At 50.6% G+C, this 16,928-nt stretch overlaps 1 non-coding gene and 1 pseudogene across 1 annotated transcript; both read left to right on the forward strand.

Annotated features, from left to right (window-relative positions):
- The first annotated feature begins 5,127 nt into the window (after positions 1-5,127).
- Positions 5,128-5,246, forward strand: LOC134625084 (5S ribosomal RNA; annotated as a pseudogene).
- A 2,160-nt stretch (positions 5,247-7,406) lies between these two features.
- On the forward strand, positions 7,407-7,525 carry LOC134625067 (5S ribosomal RNA). Its single transcript, XR_010093686.1, has one exon. It is a non-coding gene; the product is annotated as a 5S ribosomal RNA (ribosomal RNA).
- Positions 7,526-16,928: the final 9,403 nt, after the last annotated feature.

Below are 16,928 nucleotides of genomic sequence, written 5' to 3' on the forward strand. Positions count from 1 at the left end.
CTACACCACACCAGGGTCTGGGGCTCTGTCTGAGGCCATCTACACCACACCAGTGCCTGTGTATCTTGTTGAGGCAAACTACACCACACCAGTGCTATGCCTCTTGCTGAGGGAACCTAAACCACACCAGTGCCTGTGCTGCTGGTTGAGGCCATCTACACCACACCAGGGCCTGTGATTATGGCTGAGGCCATCTTCACCAGACCAGTGCCAGTGCTTCTTGCTAAGGCCAGCTACACCACACCAGGGCCTGTGCTTCTGGCTGAGGCCAACTAAACCTCACCAGGGCCTTTGCTGCTTTTTGAGGCCAACAATAGCACACCAGGGCCTATGGCTCAGGCTGTTGCCATCTTCACCAGTCCAGTGCATGTACTACTGGATGAGGCCATTTACGCCACACAAGGGCCATTGCTGCTGGCTGAAGCCATCTACACAACACCAGGGCCTGGGGCTCTTTCTGAGTCCATCTACAACACACCAGTGGCTGTGCTTCGTGCTGAGGCAACCTAAACCACACCACGGCCTGTTCTGCTGGTTGAGGCCATCTACACCACAACAGTGCTATGCTTCTTTCTGAGGCCAACTACACCACACCTGGGCCTGTGCTTATGACTGAGGTCAGCTACACCACACCAGGCCCTGATCTTCTTCCTGAGGGCACTTACACTTCACCAGGTCCTGTGCTTCTGGATGAGGCCATCTACACCACACGAGGACAATTGCTGCTGGCTGAGGCAACCTAAACCACAACAGGGCCTGTGCTGCTGTTTGAGGTCAACTACACCAAACCAGGGACTTTTGAAAGGCCATCTTCGCCGTATTCAAAGAGTAAAAACTTAACAACGACTATGTAGACCCTTCATTGCAGAAAATGGCCTCTGGATCTGTCTTAGGCCATCTATACCACACCAGTGCCTTTGCTTCTGCCCGAGGCCAACTACACTACACCAGTGCCTGTGCTGCTGATTGAGGCCATGTACAACACAATAGTGCTCTACTTCTGACCGAGGCGTCTACACCACACCAGGGCCTGTGCTTCTTGCTGAGGCCACCTACACCACACCATGGCCTTTGATGCTGGCTGAAGCCACCTACACCACACCAGGGCCTGTGCTTCTGGCTGAGGAAACCTACACCACACCAGGGCCTGTGGCTCTGGCTGGGGCCAACTACACTTCTGCAGGGCCTGTGCTGCTTTTTGAGGCCAACTAAACAACACCAGGGCCTGTGCTTCTGGCTGAAGCCACCTACACCACACCAGGGCCTTTTTTTCTGGCTGGGGCCAAGTACAATTCTGCAGGGCCTGTGCTGCTTTTTGAGGCCAACTACAACACAACAGGGCCTGTGCTTCTGGCTGTAGCCACCTACACCACACCAGGGCCTGTCCTTCTGGCTAAGTCCACCAACACCACACCAGGGCCTGTGCTTCTTGCTGAGGCAACCTACACCACATCAGGGCTTGTGCTTCTTGCTGAGGCTACCTACACCACACCATGCCCTGTGCTGCTGGTTGAGGCCACTACACCACACCATGGCCTGTGCTGTTGTCTGAAGCCACCTTCACCACACCAGGGCCTGTGCTTAAGACTGAGGCCACTACACTCCACGATGGCCTGTGCTTATGGCTGAGGCAACCTACACCACACCAGGGCCTGTGCTTAAGACTGAGGCCACTACACTCCACGATGGCCTGTGCTGCTTGCTGAAGCCACCAACACCACACCATGGCTTGTGCTGCTGGCTGAGGCAACCTACACCACACCATGGCATGTGCTGCTGGCTGGGGCCACTACACCACAGCATGGCCTGTGCTTCTTGCTGAGGCTACCTACTCCAATCCAGGGCCTGTGCTACTGGTTGAGGCCATCTACACATCACCAGGGCCTGGGGCTCTTTCTGAGGCCATCTACACCACACAGGAGCTTGGGGCTCTTTCTGAGTCCATCTAGACCACACCAGTTCCTGTGTTTCTTGCTGAGGCAATCTACACCACACCAGGACCTGTGTTTCTGGCAGAGGCCAACTACACCACACCAGGGCCTGTGATTCTGGTTTAGGCCAACTTCACCACAGGAGGGACAGTGGCTCTGGCTGATGCCATGTTAACCACACCAGGGCCTTTGGCTCTGGCATAGGCAACCTATACCACACCAGGGCCTTTGGCTCTGTCTGAGGCCATCTACAACACATGGCCTGTTCTTCTGGCTGAGGCCACAAACACCACACCATGGCCTGTGCTGCTGGCTGAGGCCACTACACCACAGCAGGGCCTGTGCTTCTTGCTGAGGCTACCTACACCACACCATGGCCTGTGCTGCTGGCTGAAGCCACCTACACCACACCAGGGCCTGTGCCTCTTGCTGAGGAAACCTACACCACACCATGGCCTGTGGCTCTGGCTGGGGCCAACTACACTTCTGCAGGGCCTGTGCTGCTTTTTGAGGCCAACTAAACCAGACCAGGGCCTGTGCTTCTGGCTGAAGCCACCGACACCACAGCAGGGCCTGTGCTTCTTGCTGAGGCTACCTACACCACACCATTGCCTGTTCTGCTGGCTGAAGCCACCTACACCACACCAGGGCCTTTATCTTCTGGCTGGGGCCAAGTACAATTCTGCAGGGCCTGTGCTGACTTTTGAGGCCAACTACAACACACCAGGGCCTGTGCTTCTGGCTGTAGCCACTACACCACACCAGGGCCTGTCCTTCTGGCTAAGGCCACCAACACCACACCATGGCCTGTGCTGCTGACTGAAGCCACCTACACCACACCAGGGCCTGTGCTTCTGGCTGAGGAAACCTACACCACACCAGGGCCTGTGGCTCTGGCTGGGGCCAACTACACTTCTGCAGGGCCTGTGCTGCTTTTTGAGGCCAACTAAACAACACCAGGGCCTGTGCTTCTGGCTGAAGCCACCTACACCACACCAGGGCCTATGGTTCTTGCTGAGGCCACCAACACCACACCATGGCCTGTGTGCTGGCTGAAGCCACCAACACCACACCAGGGCTTGTGCTTCTTGCTGAGGCATCCTACACCACATCATGGCATGTGCTGCTGGCTGAAGCCACCGACACCACACCAGGGCCTCTGCTTCTTGCTGAGGAAACCTACACCACACCAGGGCCTGTGGCTCTGGCTGGGGCCAACTACAATTCTGCAGGGCTTGTGCTGCTTTTTGAGGCCAACTACACCACGCCAGGGCCTGTGCTTCTTGCTGAGGCAACCAACACCGCACAAGAGCCTGTGCCTCCTGCTGAGGCCACCAACACCACACCATGGCCTGTGTGCTGGCTGAAGCCACCAACACCACACCAGGGCCTTTGCTTCTTGCTGAGGCAACCTACACCACACCAGGGCCTGTGCTTCTTGCTGAGGCAACCTACACCAAACCAGAGCCTGTGCTTCTGGCTTAGGCCACTACACCACACCAGGGCCTGTGCTTCTTGCTGAGGCCACCAACGCCACACCAGGGCCTTTTTCTTCTGGTTGGGGCCAACTACAATTCTGCAGGGCTTGTGCTGCTTTTTGAGGCCAACTACACCACACCAGGGCCTGTTTCTTCTGGTTGGGGCCAACTACAATTCTGCAGGGCTTGTGCTGCTGGTTGAGGCCAACTACACCACACCAGGGCCTGTGCTTCTGGCTGAGGCCACCAACACCACACCATGGCCTGTGCTGCTGGCTGAAGCCACCAACACCACACCAGGGCCTGTGCTTCTTGCTGAGGCAACCTACACCACACCAGGGCCTGTGCTTCTGGCTGTAGCCACCGACACCACACCAGGGCCTGTGCTGCTGGTTGAGACCAACTACTCCACACCAGGGCCTGTGCTTATGGCTGAGGCAACCTACACCACATCAGGGCCTGTGCTTCTGGCTGTAGCCACCGACACCACACCAGGGCCTGTGCTGCTGGTTGAGGCCAACTACACCACACCATGGCCTGTGCTGCTGGCGAGGGTCACGGCACCACAGCAGGGCCTGTTCTTCATGTTGAGGCTACCTACACCAAACCAGGGCCTGTGCAACTGGATGAGGCCATCTACACATCACCATGGCCTGGGGCTCTTTCTGAGGCCATCTACACCACACCAGAGCCTGGGGCTCCAACTGAGTCCATCTAGACCACACCATTTCCTGTGCTTCTTGCTGAGGCAACCTACACCACACCAGGACTTGTGTTTCTGGCAGAGGCCAACGACACCACACCAGGGCCTGTGATTCTGGTTTAGGCCAACTTCACCACAGCAGGGATAGTGGCTCTGGCTGATGCCATCTTAACCACACCAGGGACTGTGGCTCGGTCTGAGGCCATCTGCAACACAACATGGCCTGTGCTTCTGGCTGAGGCCACCTACACCACACCATGGCCTGTGCTGCTGGCTGAGGTTACCTACACCACACCAGGACTTGTGTTTCTGGCAGAGGCCAACGACACCACACCAGGGCCTGTGATACTGGATGAGGCCATTTACACATCATCAGTGCCTGGGGCTCTTTCTGAGTCCATCTAGACCACACCAGTTCCTGTGTTTCCTGCTGAGGCAACCTACACCACACCAAGGCCTGTGTTTCTGGCAGAGGCCAACTTCACCACAGCAGGGATAGTGGCTCTGGCTGATGCCATCTTAACTACACCAGGGCCTGTGCTTCTGGCTGAAGCCACCAACCCCACACCAGGGCTTGTGCTGCTGGTTGAGGAAACCTACACCACACCAGGGCCTGTTCTGCTTGCTGAAGCCACCTACACCACACCAGGGCCTTTTTTTCTGGCTGGGGCCAAGTACAATTCTGCAGGGCCTGTGTGCTTTTGGCTGAGGCCACCTACTCCAAACCAGTGCCTGTGGCTCTGGCTGAGGCCATCTACACAACACCAGGGCCTGTGTTGCTGGTTGAGGCCATGTTAATCACACCAGGGCCTGTGCTTTTGGCTGAGGCCACCTACACCACACCAGGGCCTGTGCTGCTGGTTAAATGCTAAATTGAGTCCTTGGTTAGGGTATTATGCAAGAATGCAGTTTCTATTAACACTGTAGTTAAATTGGAGGGTTGTGCTCGTAAATTCAAGTACTGCCCACCTCACCACTTGATTCCATAAATTGACACTTTGTGCTAGGCCCTGCAGCTTACGGCCATACCACCCTAAGCACGCCCGCTCTCGTCTGATCTCGGAAGCTAAGCAGAGTTGGGCTTGGTTAGTACTTGGATGGGAGACTGTCTAGGAATACCAGGTGCTGTGAGCTTTTCCTTTTCATGTCATTGAACTGCTTTTGATCCAGAGAAGGAGGGTGCCTGTGCTGCTAAAATGGGTCATCTAAATTACACCAGGGCATGTGCTTCTGGCTGAGGACCTGTGCTTCCGGCTGAGGCCATCTACAGCACACCGGGGCCTGAGTTGCAGGATGAGGCCACCTCCACCTCACCAAGTCCTGTGCTGCTAGCTCAGGCTGTCTACAACACACCACAGCCTGTGCTCCTGACTTTGGCCAACTACACCACATCAGGGCCTGTGTGCTCTTGACTGAGGCCATCTACACCACACCAGAGCCTGTGGCTCTGGCTGAGGCCATCTACACCCCACCAGGGCCTGTGGCTCTGGCTGAGGACATCTACACCACACCAGGCCTGTGTTGCTGTTTGAGGCCATCTACACTACATCAGGGCCTGTGTGCTTTTGACTGAGGCAACTTACACCACACCAGGGCCTGTGGCTCTTGCTGAGGCCATCTACATCCCCACCAGAGCCTGTACTGCTGGCTGAGGCAATCTACACCACACCAGGGCCTGTGGCTCTGGTTGAGGCCATCTACACCACACCAGGGCCTGTGGTCCTGGCTGAGGCCATCTACACCACACCAGGTCCTGTGTTGCTGGTTGAGGCCATGTTAATCACACCAGGGCCTGTGCTGCTGGCTGAGGCCATCTACACCACATCAGGGCCTGTGTGCTTTTGGCTGAGGCCACCTACACCAAACCAGTGCCTGTGGCTCTCGCTGAGGCCATCTACACCACACCAGGGCCTGTCTTGCTGGTTGAGGCCATGTTAATCACACCAGGGCCTGTGCTGCTGGTTGAGGCCATCTACACCACATCAGCGCCTGTGGGTCTGGCTGAGGCCATCTACACCACACCAGGGCCTGTGGCTCTGGCTAAGGCCATCTACACCCCTCCAGGGCCTGTGCTGCTGGCTGAGGCCACCTACCCCACACCAGTTCCTTTACTGCTGGCTGAGGTTGACTGCAATACACCAGGGCCTGTGTGCTTTTGACTGAGGCAACTTACACCACAGCAGGGCCTGTGCTCCTAGCTTTGGCCACCTACAACACACATGGGCATGTGCTTCTGGCTGAGGCCAGCTACACCACACCAGGTCCTGTGCTGCTGGCTGAGGTTGACTGCAACACACCAGGGCTTGCGCTTCTGGCTGAGGCCACCTCCACCAAACCAGGGCCTGGTCTGCTGGGTAAGGCCAACTACACCACACCAGGGCCTGTGGCTCTGGCTGAGGCCATCTACACCCCACGAGGGCCTGTGGGTCTGGCTGAGGCCATCTACACTACACCAGGGCCTGTGGCTGTGGCTGAGGCCATTTACACCCCTCCAGGGCCTGTGCTGCTGGCTGAGGCCATCTACACCACACCAGGGCCTGTGTGCTTTTGACTGAGGCAACTTACAACACACCAGGGCCTGTGCTGATAGCTCAGGCCATCTACAACACACTACGGTCTGTGCTCCTGGCTTTGGCCACCTGCAACACACAAGGGCATGTGTTTCTGGCTGATGTCACCTACAATACACAATGTCCTGTGCTGCTGGATGAGGTTGACTGAAACACACAAGGGCTTGCGCTTCTGGCTGAGGCCACTTCCACCAAACCAGGGCCTGTGGCTCTGGCTGAGGCCAACTACACCACATCAGGGCCTGTGTGTTTTTGGCTGAGGCCACCTACACCAAACCAGTGCCTGTGGCTCTGGCTGAGGCCATCTACACCACACCAGGGCCTGTGTTGCTGGTTGAGGCCATGTTAATCACACCAGGGACTGTGCTGCTGGCTGAGGCCATCTACACCACATCAGGGCCTGTGTGCTTTTGGCTGAGGCCACCTACTCCAAACCAGTGCCTGTGGCTCTGGCTGAGGCCATCTACACAACACCAGGGCCTGTGTTGCTGGTTGAGGCCATGTTAATCACACCAGGGCCTGTGCTTTTGGCTGAGGCCACCTACACCACACCAGGGCCTGTGCTGCTGGTTAAATGCTAAATTGAGTCCTTGGTTAGGGTATTATGCAAGAATGCAGTTTCTATTAACACTGTAGTTAAATTGGAGGGTTGTGCTCGTAAATTCAAGTACTGCCCACCTCACCACTTGATTCCATAAATTGACACTTTGTGCTAGGCCCTGCAGCTTACGGCCATACCACCCTAAGCACGCCCGATCTCGTCTGATCTCGGAAGCTAAGCAGAGTTGGGCTTGGTTAGTACTTGGATGGGAGACTGTCTAGGAATACCAGGTGCTGTAAGCTTTTCCTTTTCATGTCATTGAACTGCTTTTGATCCAGAGAAGGAGGGTGCCTGTGCTGCTAAAATGGGTCATCTAAATTACACCAGGGCATGTGCTTCTGGCTGAGGACCTGTGCTTCCGGCTGAGGCCATCTACAGCACACCGGGGCCTGAGTTGCAGGATGAGGCCACCTCCACCTCACCAAGTCCTGTGCTGCTAGCTCAGGCTGTCTACAACGCACCACAGCCTGTGCTCCTGACTTTGGCCAACTACACCACATCAGGGCCTGTGTGCTCTTGACTGAGGCAACTTACACCACACCAGAGCCTGTGGCTCTGGCTGAGGCCATCTACACCCCACCAGGGCCTGTGGCTCTGGCTGAGGACATCTACACCACACCAGGCCTGTGTTGCTGTTTGAGGCCATCTACACTACATCAGGGCCTGTGTGCTTTTGACTGAGGCAACTTACACCACACCAGGGCCTGTGGCTCTTGCTGAGGCCATCTACATCCCCACCAGAGCCTGTGCTGCTGGCTGAGGCCAACTACACTCCACCAGGGCGTGTGGCTTTGGCTGAGGCAATCTACACCACACCAGGGCCTGTGGCGCTGGTTGAGGCCATCTACACCACACCAGGGCCTGTGGTCCTGGCTGAGGCCATCTACACCACACCAGGTCCTGTGTTGCTGGTTGAGGCCATGTTAATCACACCAGGGCCTGTGCTGCTGGCTGAGGCCATCTACACCACATCAGGGCCTGTGTGCTTTTGGCTGAGGCCACCTACACCAAACCAGTGCCTGTGGCTCTGGCTGAGGCCATCTACACCACACCAGGGCCTGTCTTGCTGGTTGAGGCCATGTTAATCACACCAGGGCCTGTGCTGCTGGTTGAGGCCATCTACACCACATCAGGGCCTGTGGGTCTGGCTGAGGCCATCTACACTACACCAGGGCCTGTGGCTCTGGCTAAGGCCATCTACACCCCTCCAGGGCCTGTGCTGCTGGCTGAGGCCACCTACCCCACACCAGTTCCTTTACTGCTGGCTGAGGTTGACTGCAATACACCAGGGCCTGTGTGCTTTTGACTGAGGCAACTTACACCACAGCAGGGCCTGTGCTCCTAGCTTTGGCCACCTACAACACACATGGGCATGTGCTTCTGGCTGAGGCCAGCTACACCACACCAGGTCCTGTGCTGCTGGCTGAGGTTGACTGCAACACACCAGGGCTTGCGCTTCTGGCTGAGGCCACCTCCACCAAACCAGGGCCTGGTCTGCTGGGTAAGGCCAACTACACCACACCAGGGCCTGTGGCTCTGGCTGAGGCCATCTACACCCCACGAGGGCCTGTGGGTCTGGCTGAGGACCTGTGCTTCCGGCTGAGGCCATCTACAGCACACCGGGGCCTGAGTTGCAGGATGAGGCCACCTCCACCTCACCAAGTCCTGTGCTGCTAGCTCAGGCTGTCTACAACGCACCACAGCCTGTGCTCCTGACTTTGGCCAACTACACCACATCAGGGCCTGTGTGCTCTTGACTGAGGCAACTTACACCCCTCCAGGGCCTGTGCTGCTGGCTGAGGCCATCTACACCACACCAGGGCCTGTGTGCTTTTGACTGAGGCAACTTACAACACACCAGGGCCTGTGCTGATAGCTCAGGCCATCTACAACACACTACGGCCTGTGCTCCTGGCTTTGGCCACCTGCAACACACAAGGGCATGTGTTTCTGGCTGATGTCACCTACAATACACAATGTCCTGTGCTGCTGGATGAGGTTGACTGAAACACACAAGGGCTTGCGCTTCTGGCTGAGGCCACTTCCACCAAACCAGGGCCTGTGCTACTGGCTAAGGCCAACTATACCACACCAGGGCCTGTGGCTCTGGCTGAGGCCAACTACACCACATCAGGGCCTGTGTGTTTTTGGCTGAGGCCACCTACACCAAACCAGTGCCTGTGGCTCTGGCTGAGGCCATCTACACCACACCAGGGCCTGTGTTGCTGGTTGAGGCCATGTTAATCACACCAGGGACTGTGCTGCTGGCTGAGGCCATCTACACCACATCAGGGCCTGTGTGCTTTTGGCTGAGGCCACCTACACCACACCAGGGCCTGTGTGCTTTTGGCTGAGGCCACCTAAACCAAACCAGGTCCTTTGCTGCTTGCTGAGGTTGACTGCAACACACCATGGCTTGCGCTTCTGGGTTTGCTCACCTACACAAAACCAGGGCCTGTGGCTCTGGCTGAGGCAATCTACACCACACCAGGGCCTGTGGCTCTGGCTGAGGCAATCTACACCATACCAGGGCCTGTGGCTCTGGCTGAGGCCATCTACACCACACCAGGGCCTGTGTTGCTGGTTGAGGCCATGTTAATCACATCATTGCCTGTGCTGGTGGCTAAGGCCAACTACACCACACCAGGGCCTGTGCTGCTGGCTGAGGCCATCCACATTGCACCAAGATCTGTGCTTCTGGCTGAAGCCAACCACGTTACACCAGTGCCTGTGCTTCCAACTAAGGCCATCTTCACCACACCAGGGCCTGTGCTGCTGCCTGAGGCCATCTTCACCCCACCAGGGCATGTGCTTCTGGCTAAAGCTATCCACATTACACCAGGTCCAGTGCTTCCTGTGAGGCCATCATCACCACACCAGGGCCTGTGCTGCTGGCTGAGGCCATCTTCACCCCACCAGGGCATGTGCTGCTGCCTTAGGCCATCTTCGCCCCACCAGGGCCAGTGCTTCCGGCTAAAGCTATCTTCACCACACAGGGCCAGTGCTTCTGCCTAAAGCTATACACATTACACCAGGTCCAGTGGTTCCTGTGAGGCCATCTCCACCACACCAGGGCCTGTGCTGTTGCCTGAGGCCAACTACATTTCAACAGGGCTGCGCTACTGGCTGAGACAATCTTCACCACACCAGAGCATGTGGTGCTGGCTGAGGCCATCTTCACCACACAAGGGCCTGTGCTGCTGGCTGATGCCATCCACATTACACCAAGGCCAGTGCTTCTGGCTGAAGCCAAGCACATTACACCAGGGCCTGTGCTTCCGGCTAAGACTTTCCACCTTGCAACATGGCCAGATCTTCCTGTGAGGCCATCTTCACCACACCAGGGCCTGTGCTGCTGGCTGAGGCTATCTTCACCACACCAGGGCCTGTGCTGCTGGCTGAGGGCATCTTCACTACACCAGGGCATGTCGTGATGGCTGAGGGCATCTTACCACACCAAGGCCTGTGCTTCTGGCTGAAAACATCCACATTTCACCAGGGCCTGTGCTTCCGGTTAAGGCCATCTTCACCACAGCAGGGCCAGTGCTTCTGGCTAAACGCATCCACATTACACCAGGGCCAGTGCTTCCTGTGAGGCCATCTACACCACACCAGGGCCTGGGATGCTCGCTGATGCTATCCACATTACACCAGGGCCAGTGCTTCCTGTGAGGCCATCTCCACCACTCCAGATCCCGTGCTGCTGGCTGAGGCCATCTTCACCACACCAGGGCATGTGGTGCTGGCTGAGGGCATCTTACCACACCAGGACCTGTGCTTCTAGCTGAGGCCATTCCATATTACACCAAGGCCTGAGCTTCTGGCTGAATCCATCCACATTACACCAGGGCCTGTGCTTCCAGCTAAGGCCATCTTCACCACACCAGGGTCAGTGATTCTGGCTAAACCCATCCACATTACACCAGGGCCTCTGCTTCCGGCTAAGGCCATCTTCACCACACCAGGGCCTGTTACTCTGGTTGTGGCCATCCACATTGCACAAGGCCCAGAGCTTCCTGTGAGGCCATCTTCACCACACTAGGGCGTTTGCTGCTGGCTGATGCCATCCACATTGCACCAGGGCCTGTGCTTCTGGCTGAAACCATCCACATTGCACCAGGGCCTGTGTTGCTGGCTGAGGCCATCCACATTACACCAAGATCTGTGCTTCTGGCTGAAACCATCCACATTGCACCAGGGCCTTTGCTACTGGCTGAGGCCAGCTTCACCGCGGTGTGGTGAAGATGTAACACGTTACAGTAATTAAATTACTTTTCCACTGAAAAAGTAGAGTAACTAATTACTGTTCATTTTTATGTATTTTAATTACAGTTACTTACAGTGTACTTGCGTTACATTGTAAAATAATTAAACTCGCTGAATATCATTATTTAATTTCAATAATTTATCTTCTAAACGTAGAAGTAAACTCTGCCGCTTTAACATCGTTGTAGTGCAGCTGCACGTCATTTCGCGCCAGTTTGCTGCATAGTCGTATTCTAAAGCGGAAGATGTCGGACTCGGCTGAAGCGTGTGGCTGTTTTTTGAAGTGGACATATTCCCGTCTCTTCACTTTTCTGAAACAAGCAGACAAGAATATTACAGTAATATGTAAGCTATGTCCTGGGGAGAAAAAACTATCGGCTGCTGTTAATAGCAGAAGTAATCTACTGAAGCGCCTGACACGAGAGCATAGACGAACACTTCTGAGTGATCCTTGTTCATCATCCATGGATAACACCGCAGCAACTCCTGCTAAACAGGCAAACCTTGATTTTACTTCAGCAGCACAAAAAGTGTCTGAAGTTGAGCTTAAAAAAATGATTGCAGGCTACATTGTGGAAGAGATGCTACCGCTGTGTACTGTAGAGTCTCCATCTTTAAAAAAATTTATTTATTACTTAAAGAGTTTAATTTCTATTGTTTGCCCAAGGTTTATAGGGATTTTAAGAAGTATTTAGTTAAATTACTTATTTAGTAATTAAATTACTTTTCTGACACAGTAATTAGATAAGTATTTTAAATACAATATTGACCAAGTAATTAGTAATTAGTAATTACTTACTTTTTTAAAGTAACTTACCCAACACTGCATGCATTTGAATGGAGTTCCCGCCCAAAACAAAGTATAGGTTTTCATTTTGTGAATAACTTGAAAATCTTAGCGCAAACAGCTGAAAAACCTATTTGTCCAGCACGGGGAATGCTGAATTCTATAAGATAAAGCCATAAATATGTGTGTCTGAGTCTTCTATCAAAAGTTACAGCTATCTTTATGAAGTTGTTGAAAAACGCCTTATTTCTCGCTATTACATGCATGTGAATGGAGTTCTCGCCTAAAACAAAGTATAGGTTTTCATTTTGTGAATAACTTGAAAATCTTAGCTCAAACAGCTGCAAAATCTATTTGCCCAGCACGGGGATGCTGAATTCTATAAGATAAAGCCATAAGATCAAGTCTCTGGGTCAGAGAGTTCTGAACATGATATTCCAACCCAACTTTGAATCACTAGAAGAAAAATGGATAATAACATTAGATTATCAAGGCCAGGAAGAGAGGTTTTTTGGTTTTCTGTCTCTTGCAGAGAAAGGAGTAGACACCAGACGAGTTCACAGAGATATGATGATCCTTCGCAGCAGATACAGACACAAGACAACACAGCAACTGGGGTTAAGTGTCATGCCGTTTGGGGTCCTGCTGTCACCTCGAGATGATCCCAGAATCACAGCAATAACCACGAAGGGGTTGGCGGAAATCCAGGAACACCAGACCAAGGAGGTTTGAGAGGCTCTTGGTAAAAAAGGGGGACACGGCTGTGGCCCCAGAACACACAGATTTTTTAAAAAAAATAGGGGCAGAATAATCCCCTGATCTGTGCAACGACTGAAGGGTGGTCTAACCCCTGAGGTCGAAGAAAGAAGAGGGGCAGAGAATCACCCAACTGGAACACATTGGTAGCTGCAGCAATAAAATAAAGGTTGAAAGCTCCTCGGACAGAGGTTCTAGTCAGAGTACATTTGAAGGCTTAAAGTAGCACCATGATAAGGGTGGGGGGATACTGGAGCACCAAAATAAAGTAGTGGGAGAACTGGAGAGTGATGGGAGTGTCATCTGTAACTGTTGTTGTTGTTGTTGTAACCATTGTTTTTCTTGCATCTAAATTGCCCAAACACAAAGGTCATCCCACATATAGTCCACCCGTTAAAGGGGGACAGAGGGGCTCAGGGGCAAGAAGAAATAGACCTCGCAATGCTGGATTGTAAAGTCTAAGTGATCTCTTTAAAAAGAGATCAACGGGGGAATTGTGAGATTATTATATTATCTTATGCCACGTTATACCCCTAATTAAAGATTGCGAAATTATTATGTAGTGTTAGTTTGCATTTTTCTCCTGACTTAGAAGAAGGGGATTCCTATTACATTAATTAAACTGATTTGTATTACATTAGACTGCTGATTTATGTTGAATGAATGATATTGTTTTATGATGCATGATACTGCCTAGTTATAAGAAATACTGTTTTCAGAGAATCATGGCCTTATTTGTCTGATTAGAAAAGAACAGAACATACTGCACAGGAAGCCAAGGTCATAACTTAGGCTCACTGAGAGAGAGAGAAAGAATGTGGATGTTTAGGTTTTATGACTTTGGAGGGGGGATGAAACTATTGAAAAAATGTGAAAAATGGTCAGACACGTCGAGATCCGCTGTGACCCTCTTCATGCACATCTCCCCATCCGGATGGTTTATGGTCAAAGTGTTGTGTGGAATAATGAGAATTGTATGGACATTGTATGCACCCCTGTGCTGGGCAAATAGGTTTTGCAGCTGTTTGAGCTAAGATTTTCAAGTTATTCACAAAATGAAAACCTATACTTTGTTTTGGGCGAGAACTCCATTCAAATGCATGTAATAGCGAGAAACGCACTGTCTCGGCGAAATAAAGCGTTTTTCTACAACTTCATAAAGATAGCTGTAACTTTTTTTTTCTATCTTTTTTTAACTCATTTTTTATTATAATTTACAACATTGCAACTTGTACTTGTCAATGTTCACAAGTAGGACAGTTACAGGAACCGCAATGCAGAAATACAGATTAAAATAAGAACTGCAATTAGGAAACACAAAACAAAACTGGGAAACAAAACAAAACTGGGATGCAAAACAAAACTGGGAAGCAAAACAAAACTGGGAAGCACAACAAAACCCAAGCAAGCAAACACACAAACAAACAACAACAACAAAAAAACTTTATGTAATATTAAATAACATGTGACTATCTTAGCCATAAATGAAAAAAACGAAACAGACCTATGCTAAATTATTTAAACAGTAAAGCATGTATGGGTCGCCAACACTCAGTAAACAATTCTCTCTGAATCCGCAGAGCATATGTTATTTTCTCCATCTGGTAAAGTTCTCTTACTTTATCAATCCACATATTATATGAAGGTGGGTCAAGATTCAGCCATTTAATAGTAATACACTTTAGTGCTGCTGTAAGCAAGATTCTTAGGAGATACTTTTTATTGCTTCCCGTAAAACCATTTGGTAATACTCCTAAAATGGCTAGCTGTTTTTGGGCATGACTAGAATATATGTAAGTGGGTTCCTAAATAAGTACCAAAATTTCGCCAGCAGGTGCCAGGATTTGTAGGCTTCATTTTGGCAATTATCTCTGGGGTTCTAAAATATCTCATGACCACCTTCCATTTAAATTCTCTCCACAGCCCAGAATTAGTCACAAGATGGGCTTCACCGAACACCTCTTCCCAGGTGTCCTCTGAGATTTGAGTGCCAGTCTCAGCTTCCCACCTTGCCTTAATATCCAAAGTTGCACTTGTATTGAAACTCACAAATGCGTTATAAAAATTGCTGATAATTTTGGGGAGGAATTACTTTGAAATATTTTTAGAAATATTTCCTCAATGGGTGAGGGCTCCAAAGCTTGCCTCCATTCTTTAGTTTTGTCAAAAAACCTCTTAGCTGCAGAAATCTAAAAAAGTCAGAGGAAGGACCCCGAAACTGACCTCTCTACTGTTCAAATGAGCTCAGGTCCCCATTCCTCACAACATGACAAAGTTTATGAAGCCTATTATTTGACCATGCTCTGAAGCCAGAGTCTTCCACAATAGGAGAAAAACCCTGCAGGGAGGAAAAGCTTGATAAAATTGAAATTTCTTTTGGAAGATTAAATGATTGTTTGATTCTACGCCAAATCTTTAGTGTGACCCTTGTCCATTCCCCCATATGCAAATTTTTAATTGAAATGTTAGAAAAAAGCAGGGATTCCAATGATCTTTCGCACATTGTCTTCTCAATGTTTAGCCACTGAGTTTCAGACAAATCCCGCACCCATACAGTCAGGGGTCTCATCTGAGCTGCCCAGAAATAATATTTCAGATTTGGAACAGCCAATCCCCCCTGCAGTTTTGACAGTTTTAATGTTTGTAACTTGACCCTTGGGCGTTTGCCTTGCCATATAAATTTGGAAAAAAAGCTTATCTAAATTATCAAATGTAGAGTTGGGAATGTTAATAGGCAGCATTTGAAAAAGGTATAGAAGTCTTGGCAATACATTCATACATATACTCTTGATCTGACCCAAGAAAGACAGAGGCAGGACTGTCCATCTCTCTAAATCTTTTTTTATTTTTGCAACTATAACTTCATAATTTACTTTAAACAAGTCTGATAATGAGTGAGGAATTTGAATTCCTAAATACTTGATACCTTCGTTTGGCCATTTAAAGCCACATCGCTCCTTGAATGTTTGTGAAATGTTTCCTCCTATATCCATTGCCAATGTTTTGTCAATATTAACTTTGTAACCAGAGAGGTAACGGTATGTACTAATAATTTCTTTTAAATGAGGTACACTGACTGCAGGATTTGAAATGTATAAAGGTACATCGTCTGCATAGATGGACAATTTATGCTGTTCTCCATTAATTGAAAGGCCCTGAATTTCATGTTCATCTCTAATCAACTGCGCCATAGTCCCAGTCTCCAGAGCGCAGTGGTAAGCTTTCAGTAATAAGGGTGCGACTTTGTCCTTAAGTTTTTTTATAGAATTCGTTAATAAAACCATCAGGGCCAGGACTTTTTTTAGTTTTAAGGTTTGAAATCACCTGTAAAATTTCTTGTTCTCGAATTGGTTCATCTAACTCCTTTGCTACAGATTCTGGCAGTGTTTTTAAATTGATCCTTTCTAAGAAATCAGATAGTGTATTGTCATCTTTACATGTATCTGAATTTTTATATAATGACTCGAAAAAATTGGCAAAGCAACTTGCAATTTGATTTGGTTTAGTAATTAGAGTTTGATCTGACTTCAACTTTTGGACCATATTACAAGTTTGCTGTTTCCTGAGTCTTATTGCCAGCAATCTACTAGCCCTACTACCCTGTTCATAGTACTTTTGTTTAATGAATCTTAACTTGCCCTCAATTTTTTCATTTATTAAACTATTAAGCTCACTACGTAACACTTTAAGATCGAAAAGCAAATTGGCTGTCTGTGCTTTTTTGTGTTGTTGCTCTAGGTGTTTTATTTTGGCCTCCAATTCACACTGCCTAGCCTCTTTTCTTTTTTTTCTGGCACTTGCAAATGATATTATGCGACCTCTGATGTATGCCTTGG

This window comes from Pelmatolapia mariae, linkage group LG3_W, assembly GCF_036321145.2.
Source record: "Pelmatolapia mariae isolate MD_Pm_ZW linkage group LG3_W, Pm_UMD_F_2, whole genome shotgun sequence".
NCBI lineage: Eukaryota > Metazoa > Chordata > Actinopteri > Cichliformes > Cichlidae > Pelmatolapia > Pelmatolapia mariae.